The following is a 22,018-nucleotide window of genomic DNA, read 5'->3' as shown; positions in this document are numbered from 1 at the left end:
GTTTAAAAATGGTTAATGTAATATTAAAAAGGGCTAATTTTAATGTAACAAGGGTTAAATCGAAATTAAAAAGTTTTAATTTGAATGTAAAAAAAGGTTAATTTGACACAAAAAAGGGTTAATTTGAAATAAAAAAATGGGTAATTACTGTTATATTCTAGGCATATTTTTATTATAAAATAATTTGCTTCTTAGAAGACGACACAAATTACTTACAATTAAAATTGGAAATACAGAGTATACACCATACATGAAATTATATATAAATACTTATTCCTCTTGCCAACTGAGATTTCTTCAAAAATAATAAAATTGCGCTCATAAAAACCAAATGAAAACAAATTAAAAGTGTAAAAAAATGAGGTTTTTAAGAGCCCAATTATTTTACATTTTAAACAAATTTCAAATTAAAAGAAAAACCATTTGTATTCTTCATTTATGTAATTTTTAATTTTAATTGTACAATACTTAATTTTTCTATGATCTTCAAAATGTAATTATTGTTTATATAAATGCAGGGATCATATTTTACGTTCTTCCAGGTTTTTGGTGTTTTAAAAATGGAATGATTGGAAATTAAAATGGGTTAATTTGAAATAAACGGGCTTATTTGAAATTAAAAAGTGTTAATGTTGAATTAGAAAAGGTTAAGTTTAAATGTAAAGATGGAAAAACGGTTAATTTGAAAAAACGTTAAAACCGGTAAAGTCTGTATATTTGAGACCTTTTTTTAATATAACATAGTTAGTAGTAGTAGAGAAATGTGAGAAATTGAGGATTTAAAGAGCCCTGTTATTTTACAATTTAAACAAATTAAAAGAAAAAACGTGTATTTTCATTTAATTTGATGTAATTTCTAATTTGAATCGGATTTAAATTTCATTTGGCACTCAAGAGCCCAATTAATTTTTATTTTTCAAATGCAGATTTTGATTTACTTGTTTATATTTCATACCAACCCCGAGATTCATGACGTTTTAAAGATACAGTTAATCTGAAATTAAAAGTGCTAATTTGAAATTTAAAAACTGGTTAATTTCAAATTAAAATTGGATAATTTTAAGTTTAAAACGGTCAATTTGAAAATAAAAGTACTGATTTGAAAGTAAAAAGGGTTAATTAGAAATTAAAAAGTGCCGTTTTGAACGTAAAAAAGTAAATTTGAAGTTAAAAATTGTTAATTTCTGTATATTTGAGACTTTTTATATAAAATAATTACTCTTAGAAGAAAAAAAATTAATTACAAATATTTTTATTAGAAAAATGGTAGATATTATGATTTTTATGAACCAAATTATTTCATATTTTAAACAAATGTCAAATTAACTTTTACAGGATCGTGCCCACTCTCAACACGACACGCAAGAATGGTACAATTACACAGAAGACAAACACTTTGAGCCCTGAAGATGATCTCAATAAAGATCGAAACGTTGACACGAAAGAAAATGATTTTGTGAAACCTACATCACACCAGACCGCATCTCACGATTTCTGAATAATTAATAAATATAAATAAACATATGATTCTTAAGTTTAGTAGTTTCTTAGTTTATATTTATTTATAAACAAATGATTCTTTTTTAATTTAAGATTTTTTGTGGTTGTTGGTTAGAAGGGATCATGCAGATTGGAAGGAGTTAGTTTACTAGAGTAATTAGTAGGTTGACTATTTTAATACATTGAAGACCCCCTTTGTGTATGCAAAATTTATACCATTTTTCACAAATCAGCTCTTAAAAAAATTGTTAATTGGTTTAGTATGGTGTTGTAAATTGTTGTCTTTTGAATTCAGCTCAAATATATTTGATCGATTCGGTAACGCATCTATTAAATTTGATTTGTATAGACGTATAAGTAACAAAGACAGATAAAAACTGTTATTAAGACAACACTGACAGTCTATTAAACAGTAATTAACCGATAATTGGAATTATTCCAGACATATAATCGGCTTAATCTTAAATGTCCCATGTATAATCAGTAAACTCCCGGTAATTAATTATAGTCGGTAATTGTGTTCTCAAAGAGTGACATACCCAATTGAAATCGAAGAAAAGAAAAACCAATATAGAAGTACAGACATAAACTCTTGGAGATTACGGAATCATTAATTCGTCCATTTCGACCGCGTCCTCTAATTTAATGGGTATTTTTCAAATTATGCTTCACATAACAAACCTCCATGAAATTCGAGCAGTTTTATTAGGACTTTTGATAACAGGGAAACTCCAAAACCGGTCCGAAACAAAGGACCGTTTTTTTACCTACTACCTCCTTTTTTTCTCAACTTCCAGGGCCTACGTCTTCTACATGCCGAGATAAGTTTTGTTCCCTGATTAACGGTATATCCTGTTTGCCGAATATGTCGTTTTGAAATGGCCAAAGCTTTCCCTAAATTAAATCAAGAGAAGACAAAACGATAAAAAAAATGTACGATCTCGTTTCACCGAGTGACTCAACTTGTCCACCGTTACGATGGATTCGACCTCCAAATTTATTATTGGCTCAACGTTCTTAACTAAGGTGCTAAAACGGAAATACATACTCTCCTGTTGGTATTCATCCGTAAATATTTTTTTTTTAAATATTGTCACAACTGATTTAGAAAAGAGAAGTATACTGGCAGACATTCCCACCTTCTCGCTTTGTCTTTGTCCGATTACACAAAAAACTCGCTAAAATGGAGCACCCTTAAACAACTAATCTCTGATAAGAATACATCCTGATTTAGCTTAGCAAATTAACCGTTTTATGCATCAAATTAACCTTTTTTACTTTCAAATTAACACGTTTTTAAATTGCAAATTAGCCTCCTTTTAACTGCAAATTAACTCTTTCAGATAGAATAGACTCTAGAATCTCAAAATGATTTTGATTTCATATAAAAAATACACAAATACTAATCAAACTTTACGATGAAAACCGAAATTTCATCTGAAACCGCCCGATAATTTATGTTTATTTATGTCTGCGACAATTTTCCGTTCTATATTTAAAAATTGGTTACATGTTTGGAAAATTGGGCACTTATTGACTTATTGAAAAAAATAATTTTGACTTAATGGAACAAAAAATTTATCAACTATTAACCATTTTTTCACATATGCGAATGACATATTTTCATTTCTGTTTATTAAAAAATTACTTTTAACGTTTGGGAAAGTCTTCATCAAAATAAGGCAAATTTTTTCAATAAAATAATTTTGATTTTATAAAAACATACTAACCAACCATGGACATTTCATGTGAAACCACTGGGTAATTTATGTGTATTTTGTCTGCTAAAATTTTCAGCTCTGGCATTTAAACTTTGCATAGACGTTAGTAATTTTTTTAAATATTGTTACGCACAAATCAACACATGTATATACATACATATATGTCCACAGTTGAGCCTATCATTTTTCGCAGTCCATCGGCAATCCCAGCTATTGCAATTTAAGTTAAAATTTAATTGTAATAACAATAAATTCCCGGCAGGCCTCGAGATTCACCCACTCCAGGTGTTGACAGTCCAGGGGCAGACCTCGGTCTTATCCCTCCAGCCACCGGTGTTGGGCTCCGGGGTGATGTTGTGAGCAGCTAGCTATTCAGCATGCAAGGCATACAGTTCCAAAACCATTCATGTTCACTCTTAATACATTCTCTACTATTTACATACCAGTTATTCAATTAGAGTGGTGGCGCACTCAATATTACACCATCACCCTTATGCGAATTATATAACTAACCTAATTGAGGGTCGATGGATACTCAATATTCAGCCACACACATCACACATTCACGATAATAAGAACATTCACGCTAATAAATTCGTTCATAAATACGTCAATACACAAAAACTATCATTATTATATAAAATATAATAACCAGTTCCCCCAAAAAGCGGGACAGGGGACCTAAATACTCGCTGCCGTGCCTAAGCACGAGCTTCATATCGGGTGGTACTCCAAAAGTGAATGTCCATTTGTCAACTTCGCATCGGGTAAGGATGACCCCTCTTTAAAGTATCAAATCTTCCGAGGGCCACCCATCGACAGTGCTCTTGATATGTGTGACCTTCCTGCCGACCCGTCTCCTCAGACTGACATGTTTTAGACGGCCCACTCATTGCGCTTTTGTTGGAGGGATACCACGAACTGGAGTGTTTCAACAAAACGGGGGTTGTTGTCTGAGTACTTGGACACATAGGTCTGGTGGGTTAGGAAAGTTTTATAGAAAAATAAGGTACCTTCTTTAAATAAAATGATGTTCCTTTCATAGAAAAATACTAAATAAACTTCTGTGAAAACATATTTTCATCTGAAACCACCGGATAATTTATGTTTATTTATATCTGCAACATTTTTTCACTCCTGTTAAAATTGCTTTTTACGTTTGGAAAAGTCTGTAGAAAACTGAGGTAACGTCTTTGAATACAATTATATACATTTCATGCAAAAAATAATCATCAACCGTGAAAACGTACATTTCATGTGAAACCACCCGATAATTCATATTTAATTGTCTGCTATTTTTTGGCTTCTAGTAATTCAAAATGGCTCAATGTATGGAAATGTAAGTAGAAAAATAGGGAAACAGATTTTATTTTCATATAAAAAATACTAAGCGACCTTTACATTGAAAGAGAAAATTTCATGTAAAACCACCTGAAAATGTTTATTTATGTATGCTAATACTACATAATCTTCCACAATAAACTGATTGGCAATCTATAAGCCGTTTCGTATTATCTACGAGTTATGATACCTTTAAAAGTATTTTTATAAAAGGACGATACATTCTCTTTCAGTACAAATACCTGCAGTTATCACTTAAAAGGGTTTTATTTGAATAATTTAAAAAAAATCTAGTAATAAGAAAACATTTTAACTAGGATTTGGCGACATCCCGTGAAAAATGTAAATGAAACGATCTTCCAAACAATTGTGTTGCAAATGAGATGGAGAATTATGTACTTAGTGGCAACCCCCTCCCTACTATTATTCCTGTAGAGGGGGGTGGTTGGTGGAATGCAGGGAGCCACCTGTTAGTTTCCGGGTTGCAATCGGACCACTCCTCATATTTTATAATTCTCCTCTTTTAATGTTCGTAATCTTGTAAAAGTCGGGTCGACGACCCAGCCTACCTTGTCTCCCCACCTGTACCACCATCGTCAGGCAACAACTTACCTATTAGGTTAAAAGAGAGAGAAAAAATAAACAGATACTTCAGCATATTGCATCCTTTTTACACTCTGGACCTTTTTTTTTATTGTATATTATTGTATATTATTTTTTTAAATGGTCGTGCATTTTGTTATGTATTGTGTGTTAAAATACCCAGTCTATTCAATGCAGTTACCGTGCGAAAAAATCGTAAATTGCAACACAAGCTTGGAGATAAACTAGTTCTGAGAACAATACTGTTCAGGCAAATCTCGAAGACTGTCAGCAAACAAAAAATTTGGCTCCACGCCATCTTCAGCAGTCTGCAAAACGCTATGATCTTTTTTTACATCATTTGCTATCTGTAAAATGAAACTGGGTGGTCTCCAAATTTAAGGACTTCTGTATTTTAGATTAAAATTGATCACCTCCGATCCGCGATATCCTACTCTCGGCCTGGAATAATCAGCATCAAATTCGGCTCATCGCCAACTCCTGGAGATCATTGATTGAACTATTGTCGACTTTTCAAACCGACACTTCTATAATAATAATAATCCGTCTGTGCATTATTTATAACGTCCCAGTAGCCAAGGGCGCTTTTCGGTGTTTGCGGCGATCGTTACAAACCAGTTTTTCACTCGCAGCAAATAAAATTTCTCCACATTTTATCCTTTCATGCCAATTTATACCTTAATTACAGTACTTAACTTTTTGTTATCATTCCCCGAGCGTGATTACTACCCTATTCACGATAGGTGATGCAGCAATGGAATTATAATACATACCCTATATACATATAATTAAAAGCAATTTAACTTCAAACGGTCTAAATAAAATAGGATTAAGTTTCTTTTTTTATGAAAGTAAAGATAATCAACGTTTCAAAAACAAATAATTATAAATTTGCCAATTATAGAAAATCTAATGTTCGAATGTCAGACTTTTGGGTTGTATGTTAGTCATATCGATGGAAAGTTGAATTATTGGATCGTTCCAGAATCTCCATAGTGTCAATCGTGAGATATAATGGCTTTCAAAGAAGATTGCAGCTGATCTGCCTGAGGATAGGTCACTCGAGTTTATACCGGTCCATCAAATGAAGGATTTGTTGCATACATTCAATGGACCGTCTTATGTCTAGCCCTCAGAGATGCTACAGATGCCAAAGATTTGGGCATATTTCCCTGAGATGCAAGTCGCCCTATGAGGTCTGCGAGTGTGGAATGGAGGCGCATCCGAAAGAATCCGGATGTGCCAACTCGCCCACTTGCGTTAATTGCAGCGGCAGTCATACCACGCGATCACCCGACTGTCCTGTTATTAAAAGAAAGAGAAATACATAAATTAAAAGTCCTCAACAATATGAATTTTCGAGAGGTCAGGATAGTTGTTGAGAGCAGAGGCAATGCAGGGATATTTGCCCAGGCAGCAGCACGTCCTACTCGGGAAGGAGCAGCCGCCAATGCTCCCGTCTGCACCGGGGGCAAAATTAATGGTGGCTAACGCCACTCAAACCAAGAGGATGGTTACATCCTCTTCACAAACGTCCATGGCACACAGTGTCAAGGCCGGCCTGGAAAGGAAGCCAAACACCACGGGGACGACGATACCCCGAACTAAGCTTCCGCCTCCTTTGCCGGAAGCTACTCTGTCAAATCCGTCCCGAATAAACTGGGTGACGGACTTAGAAGCAACGTCTGGGTCGGACACTTCTTCAGCAGCCCCTGATGCTCCGGCACGAAGGAAAAAGGGGTGGTAGAGGTTGTCCGACCTTCTCCATGGAGGTGCACCCAGATTCCGGGGGTAGGGCCCACGCAGGATGAGCCCATCTGTAGATGGCACGAGCTATAGAAGATGATAGGGGATAAATGGCAGCATCAGTGGAACTCCGTGCGAATCCAATGTTTTTTTTAATTGAAAATAATATGAAAAATGTATTGCAAAGTGGTTTGACCCCTCACCCGCGACACCCAAAGGGTAGTTGGTCGTTGTGAAGCTCTCCTGTTCAACAGGAAATTATTTTACTCCTTTTACTAACTTCTACAGTTGTAAATCTCCAATAAAAATGTAAAAAATAAGTACAACTCCACCAGTTGATCGTTTTAGATCGCCTAGGTTTGTATTTTATAGTAAAATCTTGCAAATCATAGTTCTAACTAAGAAACGTTTTGTTCACATGTTTATTTCTTACGAGAATGTAACCATTGTACGACCCAAAGTTGTGCAGTTTTAAATATTTTGGCGGAGAGCCGGCACATAATTGTTCTTGTTTTTGACCATAAATGGCACACATTACGCTCGATATCTCTGGAAGGATGCGAATAGGGTATCCATAAAATTCGAGCTCAGAGTGAAAACTCAAATTCCAACTTTCACCGGATGTCCAACCATGGCCGATTGCTTTGTCCGCATCAAAACAGTTCTCGGTTGATTCATAACATAGAAAATAAAGACAAGATATTTCTGAAAATTAGAATCGTGCATTGAAGAACTAAAAGAAGAATTTTTTAAAACACAATTTAGTATTATTGAAAGATGACATCATTGTCCTCTTGTTACTTGCATATAAAAATAAGTTTACCTTTAAAGGCAGTGCCATCTTTGCCACCTTGACACAGTCTGCCTCACTTCAAGCTAGAGCAAATATATTCAAATATATTAATCAAATAAACCTATACTGATATTGTCAGATGTAGAAAGATATTTCATTTTTAATACTCCTCGACGCGCCGCATGTTAAAAGAAATACGACAAAGTATTGAAAGGTCGGTTTAATTTGTTAATAACTCAATAATTTCCATGCCAACTAATCAGTGAACGACCCTCTCAAAGGTATCTTTTCGGCTTTTATGATCACCTTCTTTTTTTCTAAACTTTACCTCCTCTGACACATCTTTTCTACCCTGAAAATAAATCAGTGTAATGCATTCACTGTGAATTTCATCAGGCAGGCTAACAGTTAATAAATTAAATATTTTTTCAGTTTTCTGTACACTAAACAATTTTTAAAAACATATAATTTTTAGCAGTTTGACCAAATTGCTAACAATTGGTCTATTTGTTTGGTAATAACCAAATATAAAATCGTGCAACATTCAACAAATGTTAAGCATTCTTCAATATCTTTTCTGGACGGCTGTAATGTGTCCGTCATTACGTTCGAATAAACCCCTTTGTCCCAGAAGCCATTTAAATGTTACAATAGAGGATGACATACAGTGATTTATTTGGCGCCTGTCAAAAATCTCTGCCACAAAACTCACGGGATTTCCTGTTCAACTTTTAACAAAATTTCTAAACGTCGTCTCGCTGTAAGACAACATAAAACCTTCAGTTCTACTTGGCTGTCTGTCTATATCGGTGCACCTTTTATTCTCTTTATCTCACTACTTCTAGTGTATGGATCAGCTTGGAAAATTGATGCTGTGGAGTCCAGAGGTTTTGCCACATCAAAATTTGACACTTTAACCCCTTGATGATCGCCTTTATATTAGATCAGATTTTATATTTTTAGCATTTCATTTTAGTCTTAAGAGCCTGTTTGCACCTTCGTTTGACATCCTCTGAATGTACACTTGAGGTGGTATTAAACCCAGTATTGAAGAAGTTCTTTGTAATTGATTTTGGGCTTAAAAAAGTTTTTCACCATCATACTACGGCGACATATGTTACCGAAGTCTAATGTTGTTGCATAAGGCAAATCCAAAAATAATTTGGATTTAATCTCAACCTTTGGCCCATATTCTTTACGTTCTTTGCTCTTTGTATTGTTTTGTCCAGCTTTTAGTTCGATAATATTTCCAGTCACTTTGTCTCCCTATGAAAAGCTTTTATTTTTTAATGAGGGTACATTTTGTTTAAGCGTTCCTCTCTTTCTGACACCCAGACACCAACTTTCCATATATTTGAGAGTACTAAGAAAGAAACCATAAAAACCGTTCCATCAAATTTCCCCTGTATTATTACTGCTAGGTTTTCAGCATAACCTTTGGTACGGTAACCTAAAATATTTAACACTATAATCAGGTCGTAAGATACAGCATCCGTACTATTGTCGATTTGGCCCCTCGAAACATCCTTTTTGTTGGATTAGTGTCATTGATAGATATCCTTATTTAGCCGCTTTTTTTTTACTCTTTAACATTGATATTATCTAGCTTATAGCTCTCCAAACAATTAACAAGGATTAAATGAAAAAAAAAAAAACAAAAAAAAACGAGTACTACATTCAAAACAATGCATGTTTACGTATTTTTTCAAACAATAAATATTTGATTTGTGTTTTTAATTTTTAAACCATCAACATTAAATTGCATTTCCGGCACAGTGAGAAACAACAAGTTGTCTAATCTAATAACTTCATAGAAAGAATTTCATCTTCACGGGCGCAGGGTTAAAAAAATATTCTCGATTTAGATCGCTAATTAAGCAGGATGTAATGATGGAAAATAAAAATATCTCCTCCCCCTTTATTTAGAAAACTGGTGCAACGGTAGGAGATTCGGCAGATGAAGATCAGGTCGGCTGATTTCAATTAGGCTCACCTGCTCTTCCGTTCACTTGAGACATTCAGCAGAACCGTTAGTTGCTCGCGGATTTGGACCACTTCCAGGATCTAGTTTTATTGAAAAACATATCTTTATTTATTTATATATTCTAGTTTGCAAGGGGGACTTTTCTTCTACGCCTAAAAGTTTGAAAAAAATGTATATAGTATAAATTCATAAATGTAGTTGAAAGTGATAAAACTCAAGTATAATAGAATTTTTGACCCATGTAAAACGTTTTTAACAGGTTATCACACTAAATGACAAATCTGTTATATTAATTAACTATTAACTATTAATAACTATTAATTTATTCATTGAGAAAGATTGTGTTAATTATTTCTAGATCGAAACGCCGAGGTTGGTAGAATTTTGACAATACTAAATGTTAATAATAAAGCTTATTGAAAAAATATATGTAATACTATAAATAAATATATATAAGCGAATCTTTGCCTATTCCAATAAATTGTAAGTACCATTTTAATATTAGGACGTATTTAATGGCAAATAATCTGGTTACAAAAGCTGTCAAATGAAAGTAAAAAACATTACTTACCTTATCACTTTGCAGCTTTAGTATTGTAAAAAAATATAAATCTAAATTAATGTTTTTTTTTTTTTGCGTTATGATCTTTACATATTAGCCATGGTAACAATTCTTATATGTGTGTTCAAATTGGGGGGTTATCGTGAAAAAAGGGCCAGTGGCGACGGTGGGAATCGAACCCACGACCGCGGCGTGAGAGTCCTCATGCTAACCACTCGGCTACCGCGTCCCCTGTCAATGTTCTTCGGTATTGAAATTGTTTTGAAACCAATTTTTCCAATTGGTTTTTCCTAGCTAAGGACCTTAAATTTGTAATTCTGTTTTTTTCTTTTCGCGCTTGCATGGTTATTATAATTAGAATAACTTAATTAAAAAGAGAAAAAGAAGGAAAGATAGAAAAGGATATTAGTTTGAAGACCCGGACGTTGTGGAGCAGATTCGTGATGTTGGCCGTGCGTGATAAGATAATTCTTGAAGGAGACGAGTTAATGGAAAGCTCAGCATCATCTTCCTCCAGTGTAGAACTGGTAACCGTATACAAATTAGATTTCTTTTCATTTAAATAATTTATACAAGGAAAGGGTCTTGGCATAAAAGGGAAAACCACTATCCTAAAAAACAATATATCCAATAAAAATAATGTTGGCACATGAATGACCAATTGTGTTCTCATCGATAAATCAAGGCCTTGTGGCAAACACATCTTTAGTCCTCTGTTTCTGTCTTCGTCCATTGACTTCAACCGTGTGCAGAATTCAGATGAAGTCAGTTTTTTCATACGATCACATAAATTTTCTGTTCTGTACCATTTTACGCCATAACTCGACTGAAGTATTTGTGACTGTCAGCCAACATTGCTTGTCCACCAGATCTCTTCGTCTTAAGCTGTCAATTATCTTCTCTACATTTCTAAGCGTTGTAATCTTATTCTTAGATTATCTTGATTATGCTGAAACAAAAATATAGATTACCTTTACATTCATCATTTACATTCAACAGGTTGGAGAAATATAAAAGCGAAATATTTCCAGACTTTATTTATTTTNTTTTTAATATTCCAGTCCCGTAAGAAAGCGGGCGTCGAGAATGGCAGCGAATTAAAGCGCAGTCAACAGGTCAAACAAACATCAAATAACTACTAATCTCTAATTTACAATAAAACGCAACGGTCAATTTTCTGCACCTGTTTGTTCTGAAAAATAAACTTAAACAAATTGTTATAAATTTTAGTATCCTGAAATAGACCAAGTAATAACAACTGTCGTTTGGTTTTTCCCAGGATTTTCTTGTATGAGTCTTCTTGTAAAGAATTGGTTCATCCCCTTTTATAAGTATGTTTAAAAAATTAGTTTTACTGGGTAATAGCAGATGGATGATGAATGTAGAACTTTTTATTGAACAACTTCTCAGTTCTTGAGCGTTGAAATCTTCTATGTGTTTTATGCAATCCTCAAATGACGTAAAGATTTTTCTATTAATAGAGTTCTGCAGAACCCGGAATAGGTGAGAATCTATAGGGGAAATGTCAGGCAAATTCAGGTTGGGTGGCACGTTTTCGCAAAACACAAATAATTTTTGGCAAGGCTGCAAAGCCCTGTGAGGACAAGAGTTATCCTTTACTTGTCGTTTTTGGTCAATTGTAGAATTTAATCGCTGTACTTTTGTGCAGTATATATAACAAAGAACGATTTCGTTAGATTGAAGAAGCTTGTAATAAAGTAAATCCTTTTACTACCACGAATTGGACGACATTACCTTCTTTTGGTGTTGTTAACGGTGGGTCGCTGCGCTTTCCCTAGGGTTATCCTAGCTGAATATTGTTGCAAAGAAACTTTTCATTCCCTATTATGAATTTTTTAGTTTTAAAATGGAATCGCAGATGGATGAAAAATGAATTTTTTGTTGAAGGATTTCTCGGGTTTTTGGGCGTTGACATTTTAGATTTGTTTTATGTACCTCAAGCGAAGTAAAGTTTTTTCTACTATTAGAGTTCTGCAGAACCCGAAATAGGTGATAATCCGATATAAAACCTAAACCTTTTTGACAAAGACTCAAAGCAAAGAAATCAAGCCTTCTAACAGTTGTAACATAACGTTGATTTGGATAAAATCCTTACGTGTGGAACAAGGAATTTCGTCAAGAAAAAAGTTGCCGCTGGCTGATTAAGCCCAATAATGAATAGTTTTGTATTGATATGAAATTTCGTATTTAAATTTTTAGAGGGTGCTTAAAACGAATCTGAATTGTGTTTTCTTTTTTTTATAAATCAACATATTTGTTGGCCTACTTTACCGGGAGCATCTTTTCACTGTCGTACCGTCTAACTCGTATATATTATTTTATTATCCTAGATAAAAGAAAATAATCGACTAATATGTAATAACCTTGTACTACATGTATGCAATATTTTTGACCTAGTATTACCAAAAAAGGTTTCATTAAATTCAGTGACTCTAGTCGTGAGTACTTGTTAGAATATACTGGGATTCCTGTATATTTAATATTGGAAAATATATTAAAATATATGGTGATTGATGACTTTGGTGCATTTCAAATCATGGATTAACCCCATTGGATGTGTTCGATAGTATTCTAGTTGGAGAGGAAACATTGGAATAACTCGGATTCAGGTTGGCCTACTTTCAGAAAATAGGGCAAAATTAAAAAAAATCCTCTTTATATAAATTGGAACGGATCTTCTAAGCAAATGAATGCTTTCATTGTGTTAAATCTTTTAAGAAAAGGGTAAAAATTCTAGTGCAGTGAGTTTTGTCGAATTATGCAGCATTTTGTGATGGCCTATTTTTTGCAAATTCGCAGAGGTGATATTCTCAGGACTGTTAGTATCTTTTGTATTAGAAATGTTGTTACCCGACTTGCACTTAGCCTTCCTTGTCAGGTTATTATTAATCGGTTGGTGGAGCTGTTTTCTAGTTGATCCAGCGGCGCGGACTTGATAACTCGTTCGGCCGACGGGCGGGATGATCAAGCACGTCTGTTCAACCTGTACGGTAAGTGGCTACTTATGAGTAAATCCTTTTTCCCATTGTTCTCCGGGTCAACACGATCAAACTAAAACAGCTACGCCACTCCTCCCTCCTTCCGAACACCAAACAATTGCCCCACCACATCACATAAAGTATTTCTATCGTAAATCTACTTTGTAACGATCCCCCCACGTTCAGCCATTGTCCCTATTCTTATATAAGATTCCACTTTGATAAAAAATATTAATCTGTTTCTGATTAATCAAAATGCGGGATCGTAAGCTTACGAGCACGACCACCACATATAAGAAAGTTTTCATAAAACCCAATTCTTTTTTCTTCTTTCAATTTATGTTTTACCTTAAATTTTTAGTTCACTTAACATAGTAGGTTTTAACCGGATTTTAGTATCTAAACAAAACAAAAATTTGCAATGACAAAAACTAACGTTAAATTTTAAAAAAAGTTGATCTGTTTTATATAAACTATTTATTGATTTTTGACAAAAAAAAAAACCACTGTCGTTTTAATATTTTAATTTTACTTAAAATAGTGGGTTTCAAATGCAAATGAAAATCGGCATTGATAAATACCACCTTAAATTTAAAAAAAATTAAAGTGACCTATAATTTATTTATTTATTTTTTTTTTTTTAACGAGGGTTCGCAACAGCAGAGGTCATATAAACCCTCAGGGTACCNCCTTTACCTTACAGTGATGAGCGCCGTGTCAAAGGCTAAACCTTGCGGCCACCGACGCCCCAAAGTGACCTATAACATATTGAACATTTACTAGACTTTGTGACACAAAATTAACACTAACACTTTAGTAATTTCGCATAAAATAAAACAACTATTGTATTATTATAGGATTTAATCAAACTGAAAATTAAGATTGATAAAAACCAACATTAAATGTAAAATAAATTATGCGTGGCGTGTCACATATTGAATATTTATTGAAATTTTTTATACAAAATTAATACTATCATTTTAAAATTTTAATTTTACTTAAAATAGTATTGTTTTAAAGGCATTTTAATATTTAAAGAAAATGAAAATCAACATTGTTAAAAATCAACTTTAAATTTAAAATAAATTAATGGTGGCCTGTTACATATTTTAATTTCACTTGATATAGTAAATTTTTAAACGACTTGTGCTATCTAAAGAAAATTAAAATTAACATTGATAAAGGCCAATATTAATTTTAAAATAAATTAAAATTTATTTGTTACATGTCAAAAAGTTGCTCCTTTTGTGGCAATTTTAGAATTTTCATTTCCTTTAACGTAGTAGGTTTTTACGGGTTTTAAGGGTCCTTTTTTAAAACAAGCGACAAAAACAGATATTGTATTTAAAATAATTTAAATTTATCTGTTTTATATTGAATATTTACTGCTCTTTTGGCCAAAACAAACGTAGTAACTTTAGAATTTCAATTTCACGTAAAATAATAGGGTTTTAAATGCATTTTCCTATTTAAAGAAAACAAAAATCAGCATTGATAAATACCAATATTAAATTTAAAATAATTAAGACTACCTGTTGCATATTGAACATTACCTGTTACTTTGCTGTTTGTTATAATCCACGAAATCAAATCATTGAATATCGTTCACTGCTAACAATGTTCTTCGCATTTTCTTTGAACTTTACTATATGGAAGAAAAGGGTTGTATTTCTATTCTGGGAGAATTGCTGTAAGAACATCCAGTTTCATACGATAATATGATATTTCCGCAATCTCTTCCAGGTTTGAAATCTAATAAATATTATATTAGAATCTAAGGAAGCAAATTAAACAACAATATCCGAATAGCCGACCTTCTTTGCTTTTATTTTTTTCGCGTTTTCTACCGGATTTGTGTCTCTTTCGAGCATGCTGGCCTAAATCATTGCCATGTGTCGAAAACCAGACTGACTCCTTTGCTAATTCGAGATGTGCTAACAAGAGAAATGAGAAAGTCGGCCGAAGTCGGATTTTTAATTGTACGAATACTTATAAGTATCGTATATATATANATATATATAAAAGTCAGATTACATGTATCACTGGAGGCGAATGTGTATATTGTTAAACTTTGATAAATTATTTATCCGTGACATTGTGTCGATTCGGAGAATTGATCGATGTGCTGTATCTTTGTAGGCTTTAAATTAATGGTTGTGAATCCGCGGTAAGACGTTTCATCCCCTGCCCGTAGACCCCACCCCGCGGTCATTGGTTCGATACCCACCATCGTTTTAAGAATTTCTCCCCCCCCCAAAAAAAAATAAATAAATAAAAACAGTAAAATAATAACATTGTTTATTAATAGTAACATAAGTTAAGTAGGTAGGTCTGGATGAGATTACTAAGCTTCTCGCCCCTCGGCCCTCAAGTTGAGAGCATAAGAACTCCCGTATGTTTGCACTATTTCTGAATTATTCTTCGGCACTTCCTTTAAGTCACTCTTCATCTTTATCCAATGCCTCCGGCCCATCTTTCCGCGGTCTTCCTTCACATCCTGGAGCCAGTCGTGGTCTGATACCACCCTCGCATAACCCTCATAAGCCTTCCCCGGTGCTTGATACGCCTCCATCCAAGATAGTAGATTGCGAATCGCGAGCAATGTCCTTTACTGCGTTTACGAAATCCATATCCTGCTAGATTTTGAGCTTCTTATTATGTTCTTATTTCCGAAAATAAGCCTAATAGTCTTCTTATTTAAGCAGTTTAGCCTCATTTGGCCTCCGAAGCAGTCAGGTCTCCGACCCATAAAACACCGGTTTGATGATGTTTTATGAAGCAATCTTTATTTTTCTAGACTCATTTCTATTCTGAAGGGAAGAGCGCAATTGTGCCGTAATCCTATATTTAAGGCCCATCCAAACCTCGTTCCTTCGACTATCGAACCCACTCACAGCTTTGACGAAACTTTCTCAGTCTCCAGGGTGTCACCATATAATTTTTTGTGTTCCTTCAACCTGGAGCTCGTACTGTTTCGCTTATCCAATTCCATATGCAAATTTAAGTGTACCCATTCCTACCTAACAGGGGTTTCTTCATAGGCTTGATAATTTATATGTTAGGCTTTAACGTTACTTTTAATTATTTTTAGCACCCAAAGCTTTAATACAGTCTCCTATGTTTTTACTTCAACTTGTTTTTTCCTGTAGTAGCAACCTTTTCCGAGTCAGTCGATCACAGTTACTTATCAGTACTGAAGGTTCTTCTTGACAGTACCTACATAGCTGTTCCATCACTCCCAATATTTTNAAACGTTCGGTTGGATCTGCAATTTTCTGGGATGTTGTTTGACCAGGAATGACTGCATATGTGTGTATATATATATATATATAATTTTTTTTAATTTTTTGCCTGTCAGTGTATATAAATTTGCTTCAATGGCCTTGATGGTGATTCCTAAGTTATATTTACTTCAGCTTTTCTTCAAAATTTTCCTTCTTACGGATTCACAGTAGCAATGCACTTAGGTTTTTGTTCTTGGCAGAACCTACATTGGCTGTACCCCCACTATTTTTAAGGTCCCGTTAATTTTCCAATGTCCGATTGGATCGGTGTGGGATGTTGTTTGACCAAATATATGTTAGTATAGCGTGATAGATCCCGCAAAATGAGACCATTGTACGTACTCTTCCTCATATGGAGTGCTTGTCTACGTTCAATTGCTTCCATAACCTTGATAGTGATTCTTAAGTTTTATTTACTTCAGCTTTCCACTTTAGCCCAGAGGTTGCGGAATTTTATAGTATTCAGGATTTTGTGAAAATCTATACCTGAGATGTATGTAAAAGTGTTTTGGAGTAGTTACACGCCATTGAAGTTTTCAGAGAATTGCCTTAAGCAAACAGCAACTCTCTTTCGTAAAAAATTCTATTTATGCCGTTTTCATCATCATGATATGCAAATAAACATTCTAGCCGATCTTCACCTTGTGTAATAATACACACTCAAGACTTCTGCAACGTAACCTTCGCAACCCGAAGTTTACCACATAAACACGTGTAAAGGAAATATTTTAAAATCATATCGAGTGTCAGTGTTTAAAATTAAATGTTTGCCATAAAACCGTCGAATGTCATGAATCAACGTTCTTCGTAAACATCATCATTGGCAAACGAATTTTGATTGCTCACCCAAACGAATGCTTTGTTCTATAGGATTGACAGCGGTTGACGTCTCCCGAGAAAGTGGCGATTCCCAGTCCAAATGGAAGGTCGTGTACGCGATAAGAGGAGAGCATCCTACCTGACTGATAGAAAGCAAATGGCCTGATTTAAGGGTGCGCTATCAGATTACATGCCTATTCATCGGCTGCCTCCAGGCGGACTGCATGGCCCACTACTGTTTTTAAGGAGCACGACTACTGATCCGATACACGATTCCCCGCATAACATTGCCCTCTCCTTCAAAACATAATAAATCCCTTGTTATATTTTTTTTCTTGCGAAACCCATTAATTATTACTATTGGTAATCTTGATATTTTATTTTGTTATTTTTTCTTAATATTATTAATTTCTCCAGCCTTTTAATAATTATAGCTATAACAATAGGGCTATTGAATTCGAGGAGCTATGTTTAATAACTATAATTATACCGATAACGATAAGATCGAGTTCATGTTCTGACATTTAAGTCTTTAGAAGTCTTGAAAAATCGTTAATTTTAAAAGTTTGTTTAAAGCATCTACTAGCGTATATTTCTTTATTATAAGTAATCCATAGAAATATTTTGTTAGAGGCAGATTTAGTCTGCTGATCAGGTTCCCTTGCCTGGATAGTGGTTCTTTTCAATAGGAAACTGCTTGCAGACACCTACGCCTCGATATACCCCTCACGGTTGGACATATTATTCTGCGGTGTGGTTTTCTTCTTACCAAATTCTGCACAGATTCTTCCATCCTGTACGTATGCCTTCTTAGGAAACACAGACTGGTCTACTAGCTACTAGAATACAAGCTTAATTTTGTTTACCCTTTAGTTGTGCGTGTGATCCTTGTATGAATCCATTCGTGTGTCTCGTCCTTGGGGTATACACCAGAAATTGATCTCATAAAGAATATGACAAATGATATGAAATATATATATATATATATATATAATATAGCGTGAAAAAAAGCCAGCAGCGACAGTGGAAATTTAACCACCACCGAGGAATCTACGAGCAAGAGTCAACCCGGGACATAATTGTAACTGACTCCGGCCGAGAATTCTATCTCTCTAGACACATTTATATACACATACAGGATTGTATTAAAGGATAGACAACGTTGCAAGATGATGCCTTGACCTAAACAGATTTGTATTGACCATCTAATTTTTTAAAGCCCACTTGTCAGCTTATTGAACAAGTTCCATTGCTTGGTATTGGTTCTTATGTGTCTTTTTTAGGTTTTTCCTGACCTAGTAGTACAAACTTGGATCGACCGTCGAAGTAACACAGAATGTGTTCCAAGGCCTCTCTCTCTCTTCTTCGAACTGGGACATTTTTGTCACAGCCTCCCACCAACGATTCCATGCAACCCCGGACACATTTTGTCACTTCCCTCGAGGTGTTTGAGTGCTAACTGTCAGAGCGAATGGTTTCTTGGCTTGAGGCTTCTTAGAATTTCAAGCCTTTTTTATATGAAAGATGATCGATTGCGTATCAGGACAGCTCAGCCTATTGTAAATGAATTTGAATTGGGGAGTTCTAACATCAGTTGGCTTAATTTGGCATTATCCTGTAACATTAACTATTAACATTAACAAGAGGTGTTCATTCATATAGGCTCCACCCTTGGCCTCATTACTCATTACACCTGTGTACTCAGTGCTGTGGAACCTCGACATTGTTATCACTGACGATCTCCTAGGATTCCGGATGCGACTCCAGACCCATTTTGACTTCAGCTTATATGAAGCTAAAGCTTTAAGTGTTTACTGTCAGCCTGAAAGTATAGCTATGTTCTTTGAATCCCAAAACTTTTTACGTGTTCAAATGCTATAATTTCCGACTGATTAACTTAATTGTGTGCCTTGACTTACAGTCACTTCTGTCCCCCCTGCCCTTTCCTTTCTAATATAATTACTTTATATCTGTAAAGTTGAATTTGGGAGTTTTAGTATCAGCAGTTGTTCTAACTTCTTGTTGAAAGAGAATGTGTAAAAGATGAAGGCTAAGTAAGGTTTGCAAAACCGTTAGAGTTGTCCTGGTGGCTCCAGTGGCACTTAGGCATTATACTTAGTGTCAAGATTGATCTGATATCGCAAGTACAGACAAATTTAAGGGTTTAAGGTCCGGTTTTTGACACAGAGTCTTCTGCTCTTTGTATAATTTTGTTCAAAGGTAAAAAATTAAACATTTAATTTTTTGTTCAAATACATTAGTTTAATCAAATGCAGTTTCTTTACACTTAATCAAAAATGCTAACTAGAGATCTGTTTTTCTTTAAGAACGTAGGTGGCTGCTTTAAAAAACAACCTCGAGCCATTAAAGTAAAAGAGGATAATCATTCAAAGTTTGATTTTATCTCGTTTAAATGCGCTCACAATCATTAAACAGAATTAAATTCCTTGAAAAATATTCTGAATAAATTTCAGTAGTAAAATCTTTTCATTGAAAACTGCATCGGTCAATTAAAAATGAGAAATGTTTTTATCCAATCAGAAAAGACCAAAGGAGAAAGCAGGCTGTCACATATAAGGCCTGTATTTATTTAAACGTAATTATGTAATATATAGAACTTCCAAGATCCTAATCCGTAACGGTAGGGTCACTTTCTCTCAGTAAAAACTGATAACAGTAAGTAATTTTCATGAGTTTATACTATCTACTAGTTTATACTAAGAGTGTTGTTTTCGTCAATTAAGGAGGGGGTGATCTCAAAATTCAACCTGACCCTGTTTGGAAAAATTTAATTGATTTGCTTGTGTCGTCAATGCTTATTCGTGTGGAATAATAGGTCGGGGGTCATAAAACTCCCTACTGGAGGAATCTTCGACTGAAAAGATCAATGTCATATTACTAATTTTCGAAGACCATCAGATAAATTTCAAAAACTGTAAGGACATTTTATTATATATNTAACTATTTTTTCTTTTCTACAAGCAATAAAAAAATTAATTTAACCAAACTGGAACTTTATCTTGCAACAACTGTGTAAAAAACATTTGTCAGTCCATAAGGAAAACAAGGTTGTACAATTACTTACCACTCACCGCAATCCACCGTGAACTAGGACTTTTCTTCCGCGAGTCTTTAGCTCTCTTATGCTAGATCTAATCTGATCTCTCTACCCCCCACCACAAAGTGGGTGCTCCTTTTTTAAGCAATGTAGGACTAATCGTGGAGTCTAAATGAGAAAGTCGTCACTATGAAATAAATTGAAGTGTAACAAAATGATGGCTTCCAGTAAATTATCTTCTGAGAACGAAGAACCTGCCATATTTTTTAATGTGCCTATACAATATTTACAAATACATTAAGGTAATAAGAACGAGAGTAATAAGTCATTTGTTGTATCTATTCATGTAATTCGCTAGTCATTAAATGTAATAATTACTAAATTCTTTCTGTTTTCAACAGATGAACACCAGAGGAATTTACAAGAAGAAACACCTTTTTTTAGTTTACTCAGTACCGATATTTAACATTAAATACACTGTCGTTTTGCAAGTCAAAGGTCAAAAGCCTATTAACGCTGATTTCAAAGTCTCGCCCCCTTTTCTCCCAACTGACTGAGATAATCAGAAAGTGTTTATCCAGGAGTGTATAGTATTCAACAAACATTCGAGGTTTCTAAAGAGGCCGGTGCTTTTTGAAGATTGCCGGTTGAACGGAATCAAGGGCAAAGACTCAAGCTCATTTATGTAATGTGAGGATAGATTCAGTACTCGGTTTGTTGTTTATGCTCTGGAGTGTAGTCGCTTCTCCAAATATAAATGTATCCAGGTTACCGGCGGAAATTGTGGAAAATACAGTCCCTGTAAGAAAAACCCTTGACTATCCAACAATTAAATATATCTTAACACTGATTTAATTTTTGCAGCACATTGTTCTTTCGGAAATATTATGAAATGAGAGCGAAAAATGATAAACGCAAAATCGATAAGAAGTCCGAAAACTTTTGACTCACAATTGAATAAGATTTCTTTCACATATAAAAAGCATATTATGCGATAATATTCACAAAACGGGCAATTATACGAGTTAGAAAGTACGAAATATAGTTTGCAACTTGGTCTGCAAATGGGCATAGGGGCAGAAGACGAAAAAATACTATGTATTCTTCAGGCTTTTCTGTATCTAATGGTGTTTTAAAAAAACAATCTAAGCCGAGGAAGTTTTTTTTTTAAATTATGGAATTTAGGGTTAATAGCTTCGTTTTCATATTCTTTCTATTTATTTACTTATAGAAAATATTTTTTCTTTAGGGACTTTTTGAAACTCTGAGTATTTTGAAAAAAGATGCATTATTTATTATTTATGTGAGGGCGTAGAAAAAAATTAAATATAGTTTTTTTTAGTACAAGCTCTACTTTTATCCTTGCAAGTCCCAATATGACCATTGAAAAATATACTCAAACAAACAATAACTTGTTTTTTCTAGGCTTTTTTGAGACTTTCATAAAATCATATTTACCCAGTTGAATTGAATAAAATCGACAACCCGACAATGGAAAATATAATGTGTTTGCACGTATTGCAAGAAATTCGGCAAAAAATAAGATCGCAAAGCTACTACCGTGCTAACGAAGAGTTTTTTATGGTTACAATCGCCGAACAGAGCCCA

The 22,018-nt window shown here is 34.2% G+C and overlaps 1 protein-coding gene across 4 annotated transcripts in view; it reads left to right on the top strand.

The window, feature by feature from the left end:
* Nucleotides 1-22,018, top strand: part of LOC106668565 (transcription factor Sox-13) — a 597,903-nt gene that overhangs the window by 117,710 nt on the left and 458,175 nt on the right. Inside the window, exon 1 of one of the 4 annotated variants that reach the window (XM_024225289.1) lies at nt 13,242-13,261. The exons of the other annotated variants lie outside the window; for them this stretch is intronic. The gene's annotated coding sequence lies outside the window, so the exon portion shown is untranslated. Of the gene's footprint in view, nt 1-13,241; nt 13,262-22,018 lie in introns of those variants that run through there. 4 annotated transcript variants of the gene reach the window in all.

The sequence above is a fragment of the Cimex lectularius genome, unplaced genomic scaffold (genome assembly GCF_000648675.2).
Source record: "Cimex lectularius strain Harlan isolate CLEC.00 unplaced genomic scaffold, Clec_2.1 scaffold21, whole genome shotgun sequence".
Taxonomy (NCBI): domain Eukaryota; kingdom Metazoa; phylum Arthropoda; class Insecta; order Hemiptera; family Cimicidae; genus Cimex; species Cimex lectularius.
Note: the sequence above shows the minus strand (reverse complement) of the source record. Positions and strands in the feature narration are given on the sequence as shown.